The sequence below is a fragment of the Ursus maritimus genome, unplaced genomic scaffold (assembly GCF_017311325.1).
Source record: "Ursus maritimus isolate PB19 unplaced genomic scaffold, ASM1731132v1 scaffold_2, whole genome shotgun sequence".
NCBI classification, from domain to species: domain Eukaryota; kingdom Metazoa; phylum Chordata; class Mammalia; order Carnivora; family Ursidae; genus Ursus; species Ursus maritimus.
In genome coordinates, this window is record NW_024424452.1 from 32,003,255 (window position 1) to 32,021,786 (window position 18,532).

The 18,532-nt window shown below is 51.0% G+C and overlaps 1 protein-coding gene across 2 annotated transcripts in view; it reads right to left on the reverse strand.

Moving 5' to 3' along the window:
* The window catches only part of ABAT (4-aminobutyrate aminotransferase), an 81,979-nt gene extending 64,372 nt beyond the window's left edge, over positions 1-17,607 (reverse strand). For both annotated transcript variants that reach the window (XM_040635344.1, XM_008696879.2), the window contains exon 1: positions 17,493-17,607. The gene's annotated coding sequence lies outside the window, so the exon portion shown is untranslated. The remainder of the gene's footprint in view (positions 1-17,492) is intronic.
* Between the last annotated feature and the right edge of the window lie 925 nt (positions 17,608-18,532).

Consider the following 18,532-nt stretch of genomic DNA (forward strand, 5'->3'; position numbering starts at 1 on the left):
CCCTTAGCAAAGCTCGAGGAGCCTGGGAACAAAGAGCTCTGGTCACAAGGACTGATGTCGGTGGCCCCAGTACCAGTGGCTCAGGCTCAACGCCTGGGATCCCTGGCCGAGCGGTGTGGGCAAAGCCCAGCCTGCCAGACCTTGTGTCCCTGTGAAATACATCGGAAATGGGGAGGTGGTCGGGGAAGCACAGCGTGTGGGTAAAGAAGGGAGCGCAGGCTGTGTCCCCAAACTGGAACTCGGGTGTTAGAATGTGGTGGTCTGTCACATTTTCCTTCTCCTTCTCTGCCTGGGAGCTCCTGCCTGGATGTGGTGCATGGCCAGGTTTCTAAGTCACTCCAGGAGTGGCTCAGCCTTCGGAGAGCACCTGTCACGGTCAATTCCAAGGGGCCATTCCACTCAATTACGAGCTCCTCTTTTAGCGAAGTGGTGGCAGCGACTGTGAAACTCAAATATAAAACTCTAAAAACCGGATAATCAGATTTTGTCCAACTCTCCTTTTAATGAAGGGGAAAAAAAGCAAGGCTCAGAAAAAACAAGCAATTTGTCTGATGCCTCATCGCAGGTTCTAGATGGCAAGGAACAGGGCTCCATTTCTAGAGGGTCTGTCTGCCTTGACAACCAAAATCTCACAACAAATTCTGTGAGGTGGGTTCTATCATTACACCCATTCTCCAGATGAAGAAACTGAGGCTCAGAGTCACGTCACTTCCCAACACCCACTGAGTCACCCCCGGTCCTTGGGCCTAAAACTGCATCAGTGTGCGGGTATGGGTGCCTGGGACGAAGCGCAGTGAGTAAAGCAAATAGATTCAACTTAAAGAAATGATGGCGAGGATAACGCTGGTTTCCACTGAGCAATTACTCTGTGTGTCAGGCACTCTTCTGAGCATCTCCATGTATTACCTCATTTAATCCCCACCACGACTATCACGGTGGATACGATGGTTACCCCCATTTTACAGTGAGGCGCAGAGAGGTTAATGGACAAGCTCGAGGTTTTACTGCTGAGCTGGGGATTGGACCCTGAGGACAAGGACTTAGGTGGTGCTTGGGGAGCACACAAGCTGTCTGCAGGGATTTACTAGACATCACTTTAAATGCTCGCATGGCCCAGTGGTCACATCACCTTTGTCTCTCCTGGCGCGGATTTTGGGGGATGGCCACACCACACCTGCAGAGTGCAGTCTCCTCACCCCTTCTCCTCAAGCTCCAGATAAGCTCAGGGGATCGGCCAACCAGGTGGCCGGACCTCAGGTAACCGGGCACCCGCAGGGTGGCCCAGCCTCACCATCCATAGCCTCCACCTCTGAAGACCCTGGGCCCAACCCCCGAGCCACCCTGAGATGGGGTTACCTTCCAGTTTTAGCTGGCACCCTTGTGAGGACAGAAATCATTGTTGTTTAGAAACGTACAAGGTGGGGCACCTGGGTGGCTCAGTCAGTTAAGAGTCTGCCTTCAGTTCAGGCGATGATCTTGGGGCCCTGGGATCGAGACCTGCACGGGGCTCCCTGCTCAGTGGGAGCTGGAGAAAGATGAAAGAGAGTGGTAAGCCTCTGTGAGAAGGAGGGCCCCGACAATGACCCTCCCAAAGAGAGGCGGGCACCCTGGCCTGGGGCAGCCAGAGGACCTTCCTCCACAAATGACCGGGGACCTGCCCCAAGCAACAAGAGGCTGCCTCTCTGGGCCAGACTGTCCTTGAACTCTTAATCACTGAAGATGGGAATTTCAAAATGTTCATGAGAACAGGACCTACCTCGGGGGTTAAATAATACCTGTAAAGTGCTTGGAACAGAGGCTAGCCAAAAGGTTTCGTGTGCCCTTTTGTCCCTGTGAAAAGCAGAGCCGTGCGCTGCCCCCGCATCGCCTCCATAGAGAGCCCTGACAGCCAGGGTGGCGAGCTTCAGGTACGGACATCCCTGAGCCCTGCAGCGGGCTCTGCTCATTCACGCTGGGGACAGGATGCAGAGGGGGCCCCTGCAGCCCCCCAGCTGAGCCTTGGCAGGACTTACCCAGCAACCCCAGCGCCTGGAAGGGGAACATGCCTCATTTCATAACCATCTCTAGGTTAAAGATTACCAGTCCCGGGAAAATTCGGTTACCATCTCCTACCTCCTATGACATACCTTTGGCTCCTTTAAAGGTCTGAACCAAGTGAATCTCTAACTGTACTGGGGAAAGTGTTTATCCAGTTGCGCAAGGCAGTGGAATCCCTACAGGAAGGGCAAGGAGAGGCTTGCACACTTGCTCCTTCCCTCAAGAGAAACGTGCAGACAGCGCCCTTGGACGAACACAGTGACCTTTGGCACACCGCGCTGAGCAGCATAGCCTCATTATTCCTCGTTCCTAGAAGAAGGGCAAGAATGTGGTATGGCAGGTGCTCAGGGCTTTAGGCCCCTGCGGGGGATTTCTCTCCACTTCCCCCATTCACCCAAGGGCGAATTTGCACTATTAGAAGGGCCTGGAATGCAGGACCCGGAATGGTGAGTTTTAAAGTTGAAGCTGAGCTCAACAGGCTCAACACAATGGGTTCAGCTGCCCCCTCCTTACTGATGTTATCTAAAGCATTCTACTGACTCCAACGCAGAGCTCCCATCCTAGTGGCAGAACCCCCAGAAACTCCGTGAGAACCAATCACCAGGGACAAGGAGTCACAGAGACATGTGCTCCCCAATGCAAATGGCCTCTAAAAATGATAGAAAGGGTACAGAAAAGGTGTGCTATTAGGCAGGAACTCTCCACCTCAGCACTTATGGATTTTGTGGGCCAGGTCCTTCTGTGTCGTGTGTGTGGGCTGCACGGTGCCCCACAGGATGGTTAGTGTCGGCCCTGGCTTCTGCTCACTGGGTGCCGATGTTGCTGCCTCCCCCCTGCCCCCACAAGCTGTGATACCCCAAGGTGTCTCCAGACCTTGACAAAGGTCCTCTAAGTGTGGGAGGAGGGGCAGGGCACAGTTGCCCCAGAAGAAATCTCTTCCTCTTAAGGAACGATGGCAGGTTATCCCCTCCAAGGGGACCCACAGAACTGTTCTGGCAAAGCCGTTCAAACTCCAGCTCCTGTGCTTGGTTTCTGGGGAGCAGGGGCAAGTTCGGTCAAATGGGTCTGAAATCATGTCATGGTTGTGAGGGGGCTCCCGAGAGGGTGCTGGAAGCAAGCACACGGACCGCCAAGCACAGCCTAGAGGCTGAGGACACGGAGGTGCGCTGACACAGGGAGCAGGGTCCGGCAGAGGTAGGGACGTGCAGAATTCTGTATCCTGCTTGGTTTTTACCCCCTGACCTATCCCACCGTAGAGGGGAAAGTCAATCCTTATTTCCAGACCGTACCATCTCTCTGGGCTCTGAAACCTCCCTGGAGCTCCCGACTGCTTCGTCCTCTAGCCAACAAATTCCTGCCTTGAAAACTCCCGAGGAACACAACAGATGCCTGGATTCATGAAAACAATATCAATCTCGTTGGCCGCGTCTGGATCTCCAGTCTCGAAACAGGGATGGACCCGTTTTAATGAGATTTTGAGTGCTGGTGTATATAGATCTCCTCCCCACCTCCCAATTCTGTAAAAACCCAGCAGACATACATCCTGATTAAAATCTTCTCAATACTCTACTTAGAAAGAACCCAAACCTCACGCTGGCTACAAGATTAAAACAGCAGTGCCAAAAGCAGGATTGGGGGTCTTAGGCCATGATACTCCTCTGCGCAGCTCATGGCACGGACCTGGGGACATTTCAGAATCCTGACTCAGAACAGGGCTGTAACAATACAGGTGAAGCTGTATCATCAGTCTGACCCACTCCTTATTTTGAAAGGAAAACAGAAGTACCACTCAAGCTTAGAAATTAAATTTGTCGAGAGCTGGAAACTATCCTATTTGTCCCTTGGAAGCTGTGTGGTCTTAGGCAAGTGACTTAGGCTCTCTGAGCTTCCGTTTTCTCATCCGTGGAGTGAGGACAGCAGCGCCTCCCCAGGGATGACGATGAAGAGTAAGAGGAACAGTTCCAGCCCACGGCACGGCATCTGGCCCCAGGCCCGTCCCAGCAGGGCCCAGCAGGCAAGACTTGGTTGCCAGGCTGGGGGCAGAAGGCTGTGCCGGGCAGACCTGCACGGAGGAGCTGTCCCTTCCACGGCTGGCAAAACCCAAGCGCTCGGTGCCAGGTGCTGCGGGATGAGGCTAAATGAACGGAGGCATCACTCCGAGGTTGCTGCACATTTTTTCCTGCAAAGAAGCAACCCTAGGTGTGCTGAAAGGACTCTTGGTTCTTAATCTGGATGATTCAAGGGGACTCTTGTTATTTGCTCAGGATAATTGTTAATGATGGTACAAAAACCAGCCCTTGAACACAGTTCAAAGGCCCGGAGGTCTGGTCCCGCTCACTGTTCTAATTTCCACATATACAACCTTCCCCTCCTTCTGTGTTCTCCCATTTGGATCTGGTGTCTGTCTCACATAGGCTTCTGCCTCAGAGCCTTTGCAGATACTGTTCCCACAACCCCAAATGCTTTTCCCTTGCTTCTGATTCCTTAATTCCTATACAACTCATGACACACCTCTTCCAGGAAGCCTTCCCTGACTTTTCCCCTCCAGATCAAATCCCCCTCTTCACACACTCTTAGAGTCACAGGCCTCCCCCTTTTGTGGCACTGCCACATTGTCATGGCATCTCTGTTTCTATGGTTATTTGGTTTATGTCTGGCTGCTCACAAGACCACAAACTCTTTAAGCTGTGTTTATACTTAAAATCATATCCCCAACATTACACTGTCTGGGACCACACTGGGTCCTCAATACATTTTCATTAAATTGTTAGAAGTGTTGACTGCTGGGTGAGTCTCTTCAGAGGGCAATCTGGCACATTCCATCATACTCTAAGGCTACTGTGGTTAGGACGACATGGCGTGGGGGCAAAGACAAACACCAATGCAACAGAACAGAGAACAGAAGAACAGACCTACGACAAAGTGGTGGTGATACTGGGTCAATTAGATTATCTCTACGGAAAGAAACATTTCTCGTGACCCTCCCCAACGCAGTACATAAAAATCAACCCCTGGCGGTAGGAAACATAGATCTGAAAGGTAAAACATGGAAGCTTTTAGGAGATAAGAGGGGGCACTGTGGATGACCTTGGGTTACTGAAATAGGACACAAAAAGCATTAACTGTAAAAGAAAAGATTAATAATGTGAGCCATACAAAAATTAAAAATTCCAATCACCGAAAGTCACCACTGAAAATGAAGATCACACCACAGGGCAGAAGCTATTTGCAAAACATACAACTGCCGAAAGGATCATTATCAAGCATGTCAAAGACTCCTACAAAGCAGTAAGAGAAAAACCAGACCATTCAAAAGAAACATGGACAAGAGATCTGAACAGGCACTTCATAAAAGAGCAAATCCAAATGACCAAGAAACACATAGAAGGGATGGTCAACTTCAGTAAGTAGGGAAATTTCAAAAACCACTAGACACCCACCAGAATGGCTCAAATTACAAAATACAATAGCAAGTCAAGGTACTGGAGCTGGATGGGATATGGAGCAACTGGAAGTCTCATACAATGGCCGGTGGAGTCTGAAACTGGCAGCCACTTTGTGCTCATGGCTGCACAATGTGTTACAGCCTTACTGGGGCTGCATTGTGTTTCTTCCTTCATACATCAAAGCCCCAACCCTCAGTGTGATGGTATTTGGAGATGGGGCCTTTGGGAGAGAGGAAGGTGTAGATGAGGTGGCGAGGGTGGAGCTCTCACCGTGGGATAAGTGTCCTCATAAGAAGAAGAGACACTGGAGCACTGTCTCTGCCATGTGGGGACAGAGCGAGAAGGCGACCAGTGCAAGCCAGGATGAGAGCCCTTGCCAGAACTTAACCATGCTGGCACCCTGATCTCAGACCTTCGGCTTCCTGAACTATGTATTTTGTTATGACTCCTGGGCAGACGAAGACAGACCTCAAACTGCAAACAATGCAAATGTCCCCCAGCAGTGGGGCAGATAAAGAAATGATGGCCCGCGCACACGCTGGACTACCGGTCCACGATGAAAACGAACAGACGAAGCTACAGGGCACAGCAGTAATCAATCTCAGATGTCAGGGCATGCAGAAGACACTAGACACAATGGAAAAAAGCAGGCAAAACTAATCTGTCATGAAGGATGCATCCTTAGGTAGTACAAGAGCCAGAGCAAGGATGGCCTCTGGGAGAGACCAGAAGGGCTTCTGTGGGGCTGGGATCACGGTTAAGAAGGGCCCGAGGAGCCGGCTATTTCCGGCTCCCAGTGGGTCGTCTACTCGCTGACTTGGTTGTGCTTATAGGACCGCTAGTTCCGTGAAAGAAGACTGAGCTGTTCTTTTTTGTTTTGTGTATGTTTCCATATGCATGCTATATTTAATAAGAAAAAGGTTCCAGAAAGGATTTGGGGGAAAAAAATTCCCTNNACACATAGCTTTTGATGTAGCAATTCCACTTCTAGGAATTTAACCTCTGGAAGTATTTGCACATGCGTGAATGACTATGTGCATCGCTGTCTGTTGCTGCCTCCTCTGGGACGGCAAGATACGGGGAGCAATCCGGAGCCATCGACAGGGGCTGGTGCGATACGTGCCCGATACCACAGAAGGCTCTAGAGCCATGAAAAGGGTAAGAAGAGCCCCCTGCAATATATTAAGGATAAAAAACAAAGCGTGAGGGGTGCCTAGGTGGCTCAGTCAGTCAAGCATCCGACTCTTGATTTCGGCTCAGGTCGTGACCTCAGAGTCCTGGGATGGAGCCCTGAGTTGGGCTCTGGCTCAGCGGGGAGTGTGCTTAAGATTCTCTCTCTCCCTCTGCCCCTCCTCCCCTAAAAAAAACAAAACAAAAAGAACAAAGTGCAAAACAGTGACCCCTTTTAAAATATTGGAGCTGCCTCTAGGGAAAGGAAGAGGCCCAAGAGATGTGCATAAGGAGGGAAATTTACTCTTCTTTGTAAACTGAGTTGTACTGTTTGGGTATTTTACCAGCATACTCTGCTTATTCAGAAAATAAATGACCACTTAAAAACAGAGTAAGTACAGACAGACTGGGCGGATAAAAGCATGGGAAGGAAAGGAGCAGGATTATGACTCTCTGGCCCCTGGAGGTCACACATTTGAAGATGGGTTTTGGAGCCAGGCAGGTCTCGGATCAAGTCCAGTTTCTGCTCTTCCTACCTCTGACCTTAAGCCAAGGGGTTTAAAACTTTCTGACGCTACCTTCATCCACAAAAGAGGAACTTCCCATCTGGGTACCGAGAGCATTAAATGAGATCATCCAAAAGAGCCTGGTGTCTGGCAGGTAGAAAGCATTCAACCATGTTCGCCCTGAACATCCTACCCGGTAACCACCACTATGTTGTTCCAAGACATGGTATCCTTGTTGCCATTTTACAGATCAGGAAACTGAGGTCCAGAAGTCACCATCTCCAGGGCCTTCAGTGAGTTGGCAACACAGTGGCTTTCCAAGTCAAGTGACCTTTCCCTTGACCCCTCACAGGGAAAGGAGCATCGAAGAAACAGAACCCAACCCACACTCATGGCACGCCCTTGAGGCGGGGAGCACACGGCCGACTGGGATTGATGACTACAAATAATCTGAGTTGTCTGTGGGAGGTGGCCGCTGAAGGAAGCACTCTGGACTTTCTTCTGCCTACTGCCGGTCTTATTCAGCAATTCTGGCTTTTTAATTCTGTTTTCTCATTTGCTGCAGCAGCTGGTCAAGGGCTAAAATGTTATTACTCCTGTTGACTGATTAGGAAATGGAGGTCAGACGGGGTGGGGGGTGGGGACGATGCATGCAGTGGCATCTGTGTGGCTCAGGGTTAGGCCTGGGGCCTCGGGATCTGTACACCTGGGTTTCTCTGTGGACATGTTGCTATTACTCTGAAAGCCGGGGCGAGTCTGCCATCCTCTCTGGGCCTGCACTCCCACCTCTGCAATCTGACCAGTCTTTCCTCCAGGGACGTGAGCAAATATGCGTAAACCCCTTAGGACAGCCCTCGCCATAGCCCTAGCACCCACTGAATCCTGGGCAAATATGAGCAGCCACCACTTATGGGTCACTGTCATTAGGGTTGGCAGAATCCAGGGTCTCCTGAAGGTCTCCTCTTTTCCCTGTAGGTTATGGTTACTCTGACAGCCTAGCTCTGAATCCCTCCTGCACCCTGTCCCCAGGGCAGAATGTCCATGTCTTTGTATGTGCTGCTCTTGTGTGAGCTCTGCTTTCGGCCCGAGAGGACTGTGCACTCAGGGCTGGGGCAGGATGCCAGGCTCGCAAACCCACATGAAGGCAGTAATTTGCACAAGTGCTCCTTGCCTTGGTGTGCTCATTTCCAGCCTGTCCCCAGAAGGGCGCTCAGCCTGCAAAGCCAGCAGAGAGCTATTTACAGCTCTGGGCAAGGAGAGGGGAGGCAGGCTCTGTTCCCACACAGGAACAGCCCTCCCGAGGTGGCTTGCTCTTTTGGCTGCTTGTAAGAGGCTGTTTGGCCAATCCCGTCCCCAGAAGAGTTCTGAGGTCCTAAAAGCTTTTGCTGAAAGGCCAGCGATCTGCCCCAAGGGTTGTCTTGTTTCCTCAGGGAACTCGTGCTCAAAGGCAGATGGGAGAAGGTGTCCCTAGGCTTCCCCCAGTAGAGCTACCAATGGGTTCTAGAGATCTAGACGGAGGAGGGGATACAGTAGACCTGTCAAATCCATGGACAGCGCTAGCCACTCTACTACCACTCTACGTCAGAGACTGACAAACTATGGTGGAGGGCAGGGGTGGGGGAAGACATCCGGTCCACCAGCCCATTTATGTAAATATAGCTTTATTAGAATATAGACTTGCCCATTCATTACATTGTCTCTGGCTGCTGTCGTGGTACAGGTGAGTAGTTGTGATTGTTAACCATATGGCCCCCAAAGTCTCAAGTATTTACTATCTGCCCCTTTACAGAAGAAATTTGCCAAGCCTTACTCTAGGTGATGTCTCTGTCATCTCATCTTCTATCGTGCCTCTCTGATCCACCTATAGTTGGAGTCTGCTCTCCACCCAGCATCCAGAAGGATCTTTCTCCACTGCCAATCAAATCAGGTCACCTCCTTGCTTAAAACCCTTCCATGGTTCCCTATGGGTCTCTGCGTCAAGTCCACGCATTATCATGGGTCACCTGGATATCCATATGGCCCTCCTGCAGCTTTCCCTTTCCTCATTGATACACCCTGAGCTCCACTGAAGGCCTCCAACATCCTCTCAACATTGGTTTTATAGGGTAAAAAATTGTGTCTCAATAGAATATTATGCATTATCTGAATACAGTACAAACTTTCAGGTTATCTGATTCTAGCCCTGTTCATTACTTTTGAGCTATTTTTTTCCAATCCTTTGTAAGTTGTAGGAAACTGATAGACAAGCAAATTCTGTCTCGTCCAATCATTTTCTCCTTCCATTTGCAATTCATTTCAACATTCCTTCCCTCCATACACGATGCTTTAATTGACTTTGCCTTTGAATTGGTTCTAACATCTGCCCAATCCCCTCATTGAGTGAGCTTAATACAATCTTAAACAAATGTCTCTTTTTGTGGGGTTCATGATTTTACCCTTTTTTTAATCTGAAGATTTTTTTCTTTTTTAAAGATTTTATTTATTTACTTGAAACAGAGAGAGAAAGTACAAGCAGGGAGAGCGACAGGCAAAGGGAGAGGGAGTAGCAGGCTCCCCACTAAGTGGAGAACCTGGTGTGGGGCTTGATCCCAGGACCCTGGGATCATGAACCGAGCTGAAGGCAGACAAGACACTTAACCGAGTGAGCCACCTGGCGCCCCTGAAGATTTTAAGTTTTCCATGAAGTTTTTGAGCCTCCGTTCATGTTCTCTTTGTGAAGAACATCTTTCCTGCCTTTTCCTCCCACACTTTCTTCCCCAGCATCCCCGGGGTTTCTCTGAGTTCCAACCTCTACGTACTCCCAGGCTACCCAGGACACATCTCGCCGAACGGCAGCTGTTCTGGTCTGTCTCCCCACAGCTAGCCTAGAAGATCCTCTGGTGAAGCGGCTGGGTTGCTATCTCTCCCTCGTCACGCAAACACACCCCTAGTACTTTACATGACACATGGACGTTGTGCAACACGCGGACACAGTAATGAATGAATGAACGTCGGGTGATGAGACTGCTCACCTAGACAGAAGCCACTAAGGGCGAGACCTTATTCTCTTCGCTCAACATCCTACACATGATGCAGCGTTGGCACCTGCTGAGTACACAATAAATACCTGTGAGTAAATGAAAGCATACCACCCAACTTCTGGTTCTTGGCCTACTTTTTTTTTTTTAAGATTTTATTTGAGAGAAGGAGAGAGCACACAAGCAGGGGGAGGGGCAGAGGGAGAAGCAGACTCCCCGCTGAGCAAGGAGCCCAATGTGGGGGCTCGATCCCAGGACCCCAAGATCATGACCTGAGCTGAAGGCAGACACTTAACCAACTGAGCCACCCAGGCTCTTGGCCTACTTTTAAGTAATCTCCCATTTTTCCGCTTCGGAAGAGCAAGCCCAGCAGCTTCCGAATGCCACCCTCCCACACCAGGCTGTCATGTGTCACCACCGCGGCAGTTCAGCCCCTCTGGGTCCTGCGCCCCTTGAGGGAGTGGACGACAATCTCTGTTCTGCTTCATGGTCATCTTGTGACCTTGAGCAAGGCACTGCCCCTCTGGGCCTCTGTTTTTCCACGGGTCAAGGCCTCAGTTCAGACATTCCAAGAGATAAAATACAAAAGGCAAAGATAGGAACGACCAGTAATGCCCAAGTGACGTTCCAACCCAGACACCATTTACACTGTAACAAATGCTGTCAATGTAACTCATTGGCAAAGCTAAGAGGGCCCTAGCTCTGAGTTGTGAGGGTGACAGAGATGTCCTAGGACAAGGTCTCCAAAGTTGAATGTGACCACGAATCCCACCTCCCACCGCCAACCTGGGATATTGTTAAAATATAGATTTGTATTCTTTTCTTTTCTTTTAAAAGATTTATGCATTTTAGAGAGAGAGAGCAGGGAGAGAGGCAGAGGGACAGAGTATCTCAAGCAGACTCCCCACTCAGAGCTTAATCCCATGACCCCAAGGTCACGACCTGAGCTTAAACCAAGAGTCAGCGGCCTAACAGACTGAACCACCCAGGCGCCCCCAATAGTCTGCATTTCTAATGAGTATCCAGATGCTGCGATGCTGCTGGGCACTGTACCACGTTTCCAGAAGTAAGATGCTAGGACACAGTGGGTCCCAGCTTTGAAGAAATTCTCAGTGTGGCCAAGGAACAGATTTCCAGCATGCTGCCAATAGTCCAAGGCAATAAATATGAGCCCCTAAATGGGAGGTGTTGGTAGTTAAGCCTGTAGACCTCTGAGAAAGGACAGGTTGGCAAGGTGGGGGATTCTGGTGCAGGGTTCTCAAAGAACATGGAAACAAGGTTGGGAGCATTCTGCCAGGCCAGCGACCACTGAATCACCAAGTCTGGTGGTGCGGCCCACCAGTCTGTGTATTAACAAGCCCTCCAGGGCTTCTTATGCTCAAGCGTGAGAACCACCGTGCTAGGGGAAGAGAAAGGGTAGAATATTCTAGTTTGAAGAACAGTGTTTTGTTTTCCCATAGTAGAATTTCAGGTGCATGTCTGGGCTTTATAAATTGCATTAATCTATTCATCCATCCATTCACACACTCATCCATCAATTTATCTAACCACTGAAGTGGTTGTGTCCATGCATCCACCCATCTATCCATCCGCCCATCCACTCACCCACCCACCATCCAACAAGTACGTCCTGAATGTCCACCATGAACCCTTTTAGGCACAAGAGATTTGACCAGAATTGTAAATATACACATCTGTTTTAGCCTCTAAACCGGTGATTCTCTACCAGAAACGTTTGCCCCCATGGGACAGTGGGTGATGTCTGGAGACGTTTTTGGTTGTTCCAACATGAGAGAAAGTGTGCTACTGGCCTTTAGTGGGGTAGGGGCCAGGGATGATGCTAAACATCCTACCATGCACAGGACAGCCCCCAAAGTCAATAGTGCTGAGGTTGAGAAACTTTGCTCTAGACTGGAGGCCCCTTGTGGGCAGTAACTGTGTTGTAGTCACCTTGATATCCCAAGGTCACAAGACTACCTGACCCACAGGAGCTGAGCATATGTTTACATGCAAGAGGAAATGGCAACATAAACATACATTTACGTATATAAGGAGCTCTTAAAACTCAACCATAAGGAGAGCTGGGTGGCTCAGTCAGTTGAGCGTCCGACTCTTGATTTCGGCTCAGGTCACGATCTTGGGGTTGTGGGATCGAGCTCACATAGGGCTCGGCGCTGAAGGCCGAGGCTACTTGGGATTCTCTCCTTCTCCCTCTGCCCCGACTTGTGCTCTCCCTCTCTCTAAATAAATAAATAGAATATTAAAAAAAAAACCTCAACCACAAAAAGTCAACCCAACTCAAAAATGAATAAGGGACTTAAACAGATGTTTCTCCAAAGAAAATATATAAAAAGCCAACAAGCACACGAGAAGACGCTCAACATCACTAGTCACTAGGGAACTGCAAATCAAAACCACAATGAGATACCACTTCACACCTGCTGGAATGGCGGTAATAGTAATAATAATGATAATTGGAAAATAACAAGCATTGGTAAGGATGTGGAAAAATTGGAACCTTGGCATGCTGCTGGTGGGAATGTAAAATGGTGTCGTTTGGCAGTTCCTCAAAAGGTTAAACAAAGAATTACCATGTGACTGATCACGTGACCTAGTGGTTCACGCCTGGGCATATAGTCAAAAAAATGGAAACTAAAATTGTCTTTAAACCAAAACTTGCACATATGTGTTCATAGCAGCAGAGAAGACCAGGTGTTGGAACACAGTTTTGGTTAATCCTCTCATACCCTGCTCAGTAATGAGCAGGTCCTATTACTGCCCCTCTTCCCACTACTTTTCTTTTTGCTTTCCACTATGAACCCCTTGCCAAAGACGGGGAAATGAGATGCTGAGAGGTATAGTGGTCATGGCATGAGGCCATCATGCTGGTAGGAGCCCAATTCAGCTGTAGGCACTCTGCCCTAGAGCCCACTGGAATTCTTTTTTTTTTTTTTTTAAGATTTTCTTTATTTATTTGACAGAGAGAGAGAGACAGCCAGCGAGAGAGGAACACAAGCGAGGAGAGTGGGAGAGGAAGAAGCAGGCTCCCAGCCGAGCAGGAAGCGCGATGTGGGGCTCCATCCCAGGACCCTGGGATCACACCCTGAGCCGAAGGCAGACGCCCAATGACTGAGCCACACAGGCACCCCAGACCCCACTAGAATTCTTTTTTTTTTTTTTAAAGATTTTATTTATTTATTTGACAGAGAGAGAGACAGCCAGCAAGAGAGGGAACACAAGCAGGGGGAGTGGGAGAGGAAGAAGCAGGCTCATAGCAAAAGAGCCTGATGTGGGGCTCGATCCCAGATCGCCGGGATCACGCCCTGAGCCAAAGGCAGACGCTTAACCGCTGTGCCACCCAGGCGCCCCCCCACTAGAATTCTTAAGGAGTTCCCTAAGGCCAGGGCAGAAGTTCAGCCCGAGATGGGGAAGCCTCAGGATTCCTCTCTCATGGCTCCCAAACTCTCAGGAAGGGCAGAGGCCTGAGTTTCAGCCACTGGGACTGCTGGCATGAGCACTTCATGTCCCCAGAGAGAGGGACGGGTCCAGGCGGGAGTGTGTGGTCCTCAGACCTCGCCTGTGCCTGGCACGCTGACACTGGGGACAGCGGCAGGCTCCTCCCGTGGGCTGGAATCCCACGGTCGTACCTCTTGGCAAGTGACTCAGAGCTAAGTCTGTCAACCTCTGTGTGCTGTGCTTTGCTCATTTGTAATGCACGGGAAGCTGGCTAGAGGATTCCTCCTCCTCTTCTTCCCCCATGAATATATTCTTATACATACATAGGTCTCTTTCATGCCCCTTGCTTGCTTGACTAATCATTCTCATATGCATTCACATATATATTTTTTTATATAATGTGTATATTAATTCTGCAACTTTATTGTTTTTACTAAATGTCTTGGGGAACTTTCCAGGTGAGGAATGTACATCTCCCTCATCTTTCTAAAAAGACTGCTCATTTCCCTGTGAACGCACTGTGATGGAGCCCCTCCCCGTGCTGGTGCTGCAAAGTTCTGCAGCAGACATGCCTGTGTTCGCAGAGCTGCATGCATGAGTGAGCACTGCTGCAGGAGAGTCCTAGAGGTGGGAGGGCGGTGTGAGCTCTGCAAGAGAGAGCTAGATGACCTTCTGAAGACGGCTCCAGAACCAGGTTATTTCTGAAACTGTTGCTGGCACGAAAGTTTCTTTGACCTCTAGCGGGGAAGGGGTAATGCCTTTAGGCAAGCCATTTAACCTCTGTGAGCCTTAGTTTGCTCATCTCTAAAACGGGAAGCCCAGATCAATGAACATGAAGGCACTCTAGAGGTGGCAAAGTCCTGTTTTATGTGAAGGATTGAGATCATTGTAAATGCTGAGAGGCTCAGCGGCTGGACACCACCCCCTCCATCATGCAGAAGGCAGAGCAAGGAGCCCGAGGAAGGAGGATGCTGTGCTATGTGAAGCATCAAGGACGTGCAAGACATCTGCGTTAGGCCAAAAGTTCTCAGTGGGAGGGGTGGGCGTCATTCTGCCCCCAGGGGATGTCTGCCAATGCTTAGAGACAGTTTAGTTGGCATAACTAGAGAGGCTTGTACTGGCATCTACTAAGGAGAGGGGCCAGAACGGAGCTCAACACCCTCAGTGCACAGGACAGCCCCCGAGACAGAGAATTATTCCGCCCCCAATGTCAACACTGCCAAGGATAAGAAGGCCTGTTCTGCGGCTGTCTCTTATCTGATGCCTACCCCCCATTCAAAGATGAGGGAAGTGAGCCTCAGAGAGGCAATGATCTGCCCAAGGCTCCCCGACCCGTCGACTCTTGGGCTCCATCTGACTTTATGGTTTGCGGTCCGACAAGCACAGGGTTTTATGACTTTGCACTTGAAATCACAACCACTGCTTCCACCCACTTGTTGTAGTAACTACGCACTTTACAAGGATTAACTCGTTTTATGTGGATAAGGTTAATAATCTCCTCGAGATCACACACCAAGTAGCAGATCTGGGCTCTAAACCCAGATAAGAAGGGTCCAGGGACCGATCTCTTGACCTCTCTGCACTTCAGTTCCCCCTCATGCTCTGAACTTTTCACCTTGGCACCCTGGACTTGGCTCCCTGCTCTAAATTGGAGCATGACAGCCAACACTTTAGCTGGAGGCAGGGGGAGCCCCCGCCTCAAGCCGCTCCCATCTGCAGGGATCTGGTCGCTGTTGCCCAGCTGGGTGGTTCTGGAACGTGGCGGCCAGTTTCAGCTCTGGCCCCATTCAGTGCCTCAGGAACAGAAGCCATGCTCTGAGCAGGGACAGGAGGGAAGGGGCCCGTCCAAAGTTCCTGGAGCAAACCCAGCTATGCAACTGAGGCTCCTGCAGCGATCTCGGGGACCAGCACATTACAAACCATCTCGTTCGCCGTCCTGGGTCGATTTGGCTTTTGGCAAGTGTCAGTTTGGTGGTGAGCTCAGCAAAATCTCCCATGGGGTGAGCAGTTAAGTGCAGACTCTCAGGAGTGGATTCTACAAGGTGGCCTGTCTCAGGGGGTGCTGTGTTTCAGCTCTGCCCCTTCCTAGCTGCGTGACATTCTCAGAGCCTCTGCACCTCCCCTGACAAGTGGAGAGGTCAGTCCGAGCAGTTCCAGCTGTAAATGTGAGGACTGGAGCTCCTGTCCCGGACGCCAGCACCCCACAATCCCTGGAGAGACTGTGACCAGCTTTGCTACCCACAGACTGGATGACCTTGAGCAAGTGTCTTCCCCTCTTTGCGCCTATGTTTGCTCAACTGTCAAATGAAGGGGCAGGGTCTTTAATCTAGAAGACCTCTAGAAGCCCTTTAATCTAGAAACCTAGAACTCCAGACTTACCTCTCCCCGGGGCTGACCTCTTCGGGCATCCAGGACACACATTCCTCCATACCCCATATCCCGGGTGCAGCTCTAAAGAGCAAGGCAAACCTCCCTGCCTTTCTCTTTCCTGTCCTTCACCCTTGCCTGCTGGGGAAGAGCTGTTCCCAGCCCCCCTCAAGTCATTAACATCCTGACCCTTAGCCCAGCAAAGCTAACACTGTCTCCAGCCCAACAGATGGTTCCTGCAACATCTACCTTCTTTGGCCAAGTGCCCAGGGAATTCCACTGAGCAGTGCCCACTGGAGCTGGGGGGTAAGGGGGCAGCCCCAGGGAGCAAGCTGGGCCCCCCCTCTCTGCGTCTGACAGTCCCTTTGCCAGGGGAGAGGTTGGACTGCCTCCGGGAAAAATATCCTGAACACCAGCCCTTTGTGTGGGGGATGGGGGGGGTCCCTGGTGGTCCTGCTGCCTCAGAGGCCATCTCTGCTGTCAGAGTTCAGAGGACAGTATAAGGGTCCTTCCCTAGGCTCAGGATTCTGGCTTTAAGGGCTTCATTCTTATTAAACCTCCTCTGGCCTGATCTCTGGCCATGGTGGGAGAGGAAAGGTGGGATGGAATTAGGTGGACCAGTAAGGTGTGGGAGTAGAGTCGGGAAGGATGGGATTTGGGAGAGGCGGGGAGAGTGGGTGAAGGGTGTTAGTGAGAGGCTGTTGGCTTGAAAGGGTTGGAGAGAGGTGGAGTGAGGTGGGTGACTTGGTTCAGATGGGTGGCCAGACCCTTGTCCTATCACTGAGTATGAAAGCCCCATAATGTGGTGGTGTCTGAGGCAACCATGTCTCTGTAAGGGGTGGAAAGGGGGTCTTGGGTGGGGTGGGGAGGGGAAGGGAATCATTCATATCTGAAGGCAAATCCCAGAGTCCAGTTGCTGAGGTGGGGTAGGCAGGGAGGTCCCTATTGGGTTTGAGGGGGACATGCTGAGTCTCTGCCCTGAGATTTCCCTGTCTTAAGGAGGGGCTTATTTCCTAGGATATCTGGGAGATCTCATTTTCTTTGGAGGGAGGATACTGTTATCTATGACCTATCTAAGACCCTCATCACTCTGAAGTGAGGGTGGGAGAAGAGATCCAAACTTAGTTTCTCAGGAAGGCCGGGAGGTGCATTGGTCTCTGAAGAGATCCGGGGGGCCCTAGATACGTGCGGAGGTTGGACCACACTTTGGGAGGGTACATTCCATTTCAAGGGATAAATTAGGGAGGGGAATCCTATCTCTAGGGCCTGGGGCTAGGAGGAAGAGCCCATTTCTGATGGGAAAAAGAGGGTATTTTGCTCTCTGGGAGGTGAGAGACCCTCTCTTTTTGGGGGAGGGGACCCGCGTCTCGAGAGGATGAGGGCCCCGATTCTGGGGGAAGACGCCCCGTTTTTTGCTCCCTGGGTGCATGGCCAAAGGACTCCATCTCGCGTGGACGGGCCCGCCCCCACGCGACCCGGCGCCGGGCCCTTACCTCCAGGCCCGGGCTCCGGTCTGCGGACTCCAATCTGCCGGGCTCCGACTTGAGGTTCCTGCGCTCTGAGCTCCGGGTGCGTCCAGTCTCTGCCCCACTTCCCCCAGCGACTCGCGGGGTTTCCTGGCTCCGCCGAGCTGCGCTGGCCAATCAGCGCTGCCAGCCCCGGCCCTCGCTCGCGCCGCAGCCAATGAGTGTGCCCGCCACGGGCCACCGCCCCCGGGGGGGAGGGGGAAGGCAGGGCGGGGGCAAAGTCCGGCCTCCGGGGGCGGCGGAGCCGGGGGCCTGGAGGAGGGACCGCGAGGGCCGGGAGCGAGGGTTGGGGCTATGGAGTAGGAGGCTGAGGACCCTCGTCAGGACGGAGGGGAACCTATCTGATGGGGGGTGGAGAGCGCGTCTCTAAAAGGGGGCGTCTCTATAGGTTGGTTTCACCAGACCTTAATTACCTCCTGTCCTTTTTCCTGGGTCCTGGGGGCTGCGGGTGAGTGTAGCTGCCCCGCCTGCACCCGGCGCCCTGGCTCCGGAACCCTAGATGTGCAGTCGGAGTCCGTATGATGCTCTGCCTCTCTCCGCTCCCTGGGGCGGGCGTTCAGGGCCCTCTCGCTCAACCCTCCCAGCTGCCATTCACTTAACACCTCCTGCCCCACCAGCTCCGCAAGAGAAATGGCTTGTGCACCCTAGAGGCAATGCAAAGAGCACTGGACATAGATCCGTCTGCATGATGTAGGGCAGATCACTGCACCTATCCTCACTGCACTACACCCAATCCTCAGTTTCCTTAACAGCAAATGAAGACAATAGTGATAGTATCTCCTTCATGGGTGTAAATGAGGTTGTAGATGTGAAGATGATTTAATAAAAATTAAAATGCAGTATGAATGCTAGTTGATATTAAAGGGTGAATGACTCTTAGCCCAGTAGCTTTCTACAGGTATTTGAAAGGAGGATGTATTCATTCAGTGGTAGAGTAAAAGACACAGAAATGGCCCATCAGAACAACATGTGATCACCAAGAGCTCATAATGAATGGAAATCCCAGA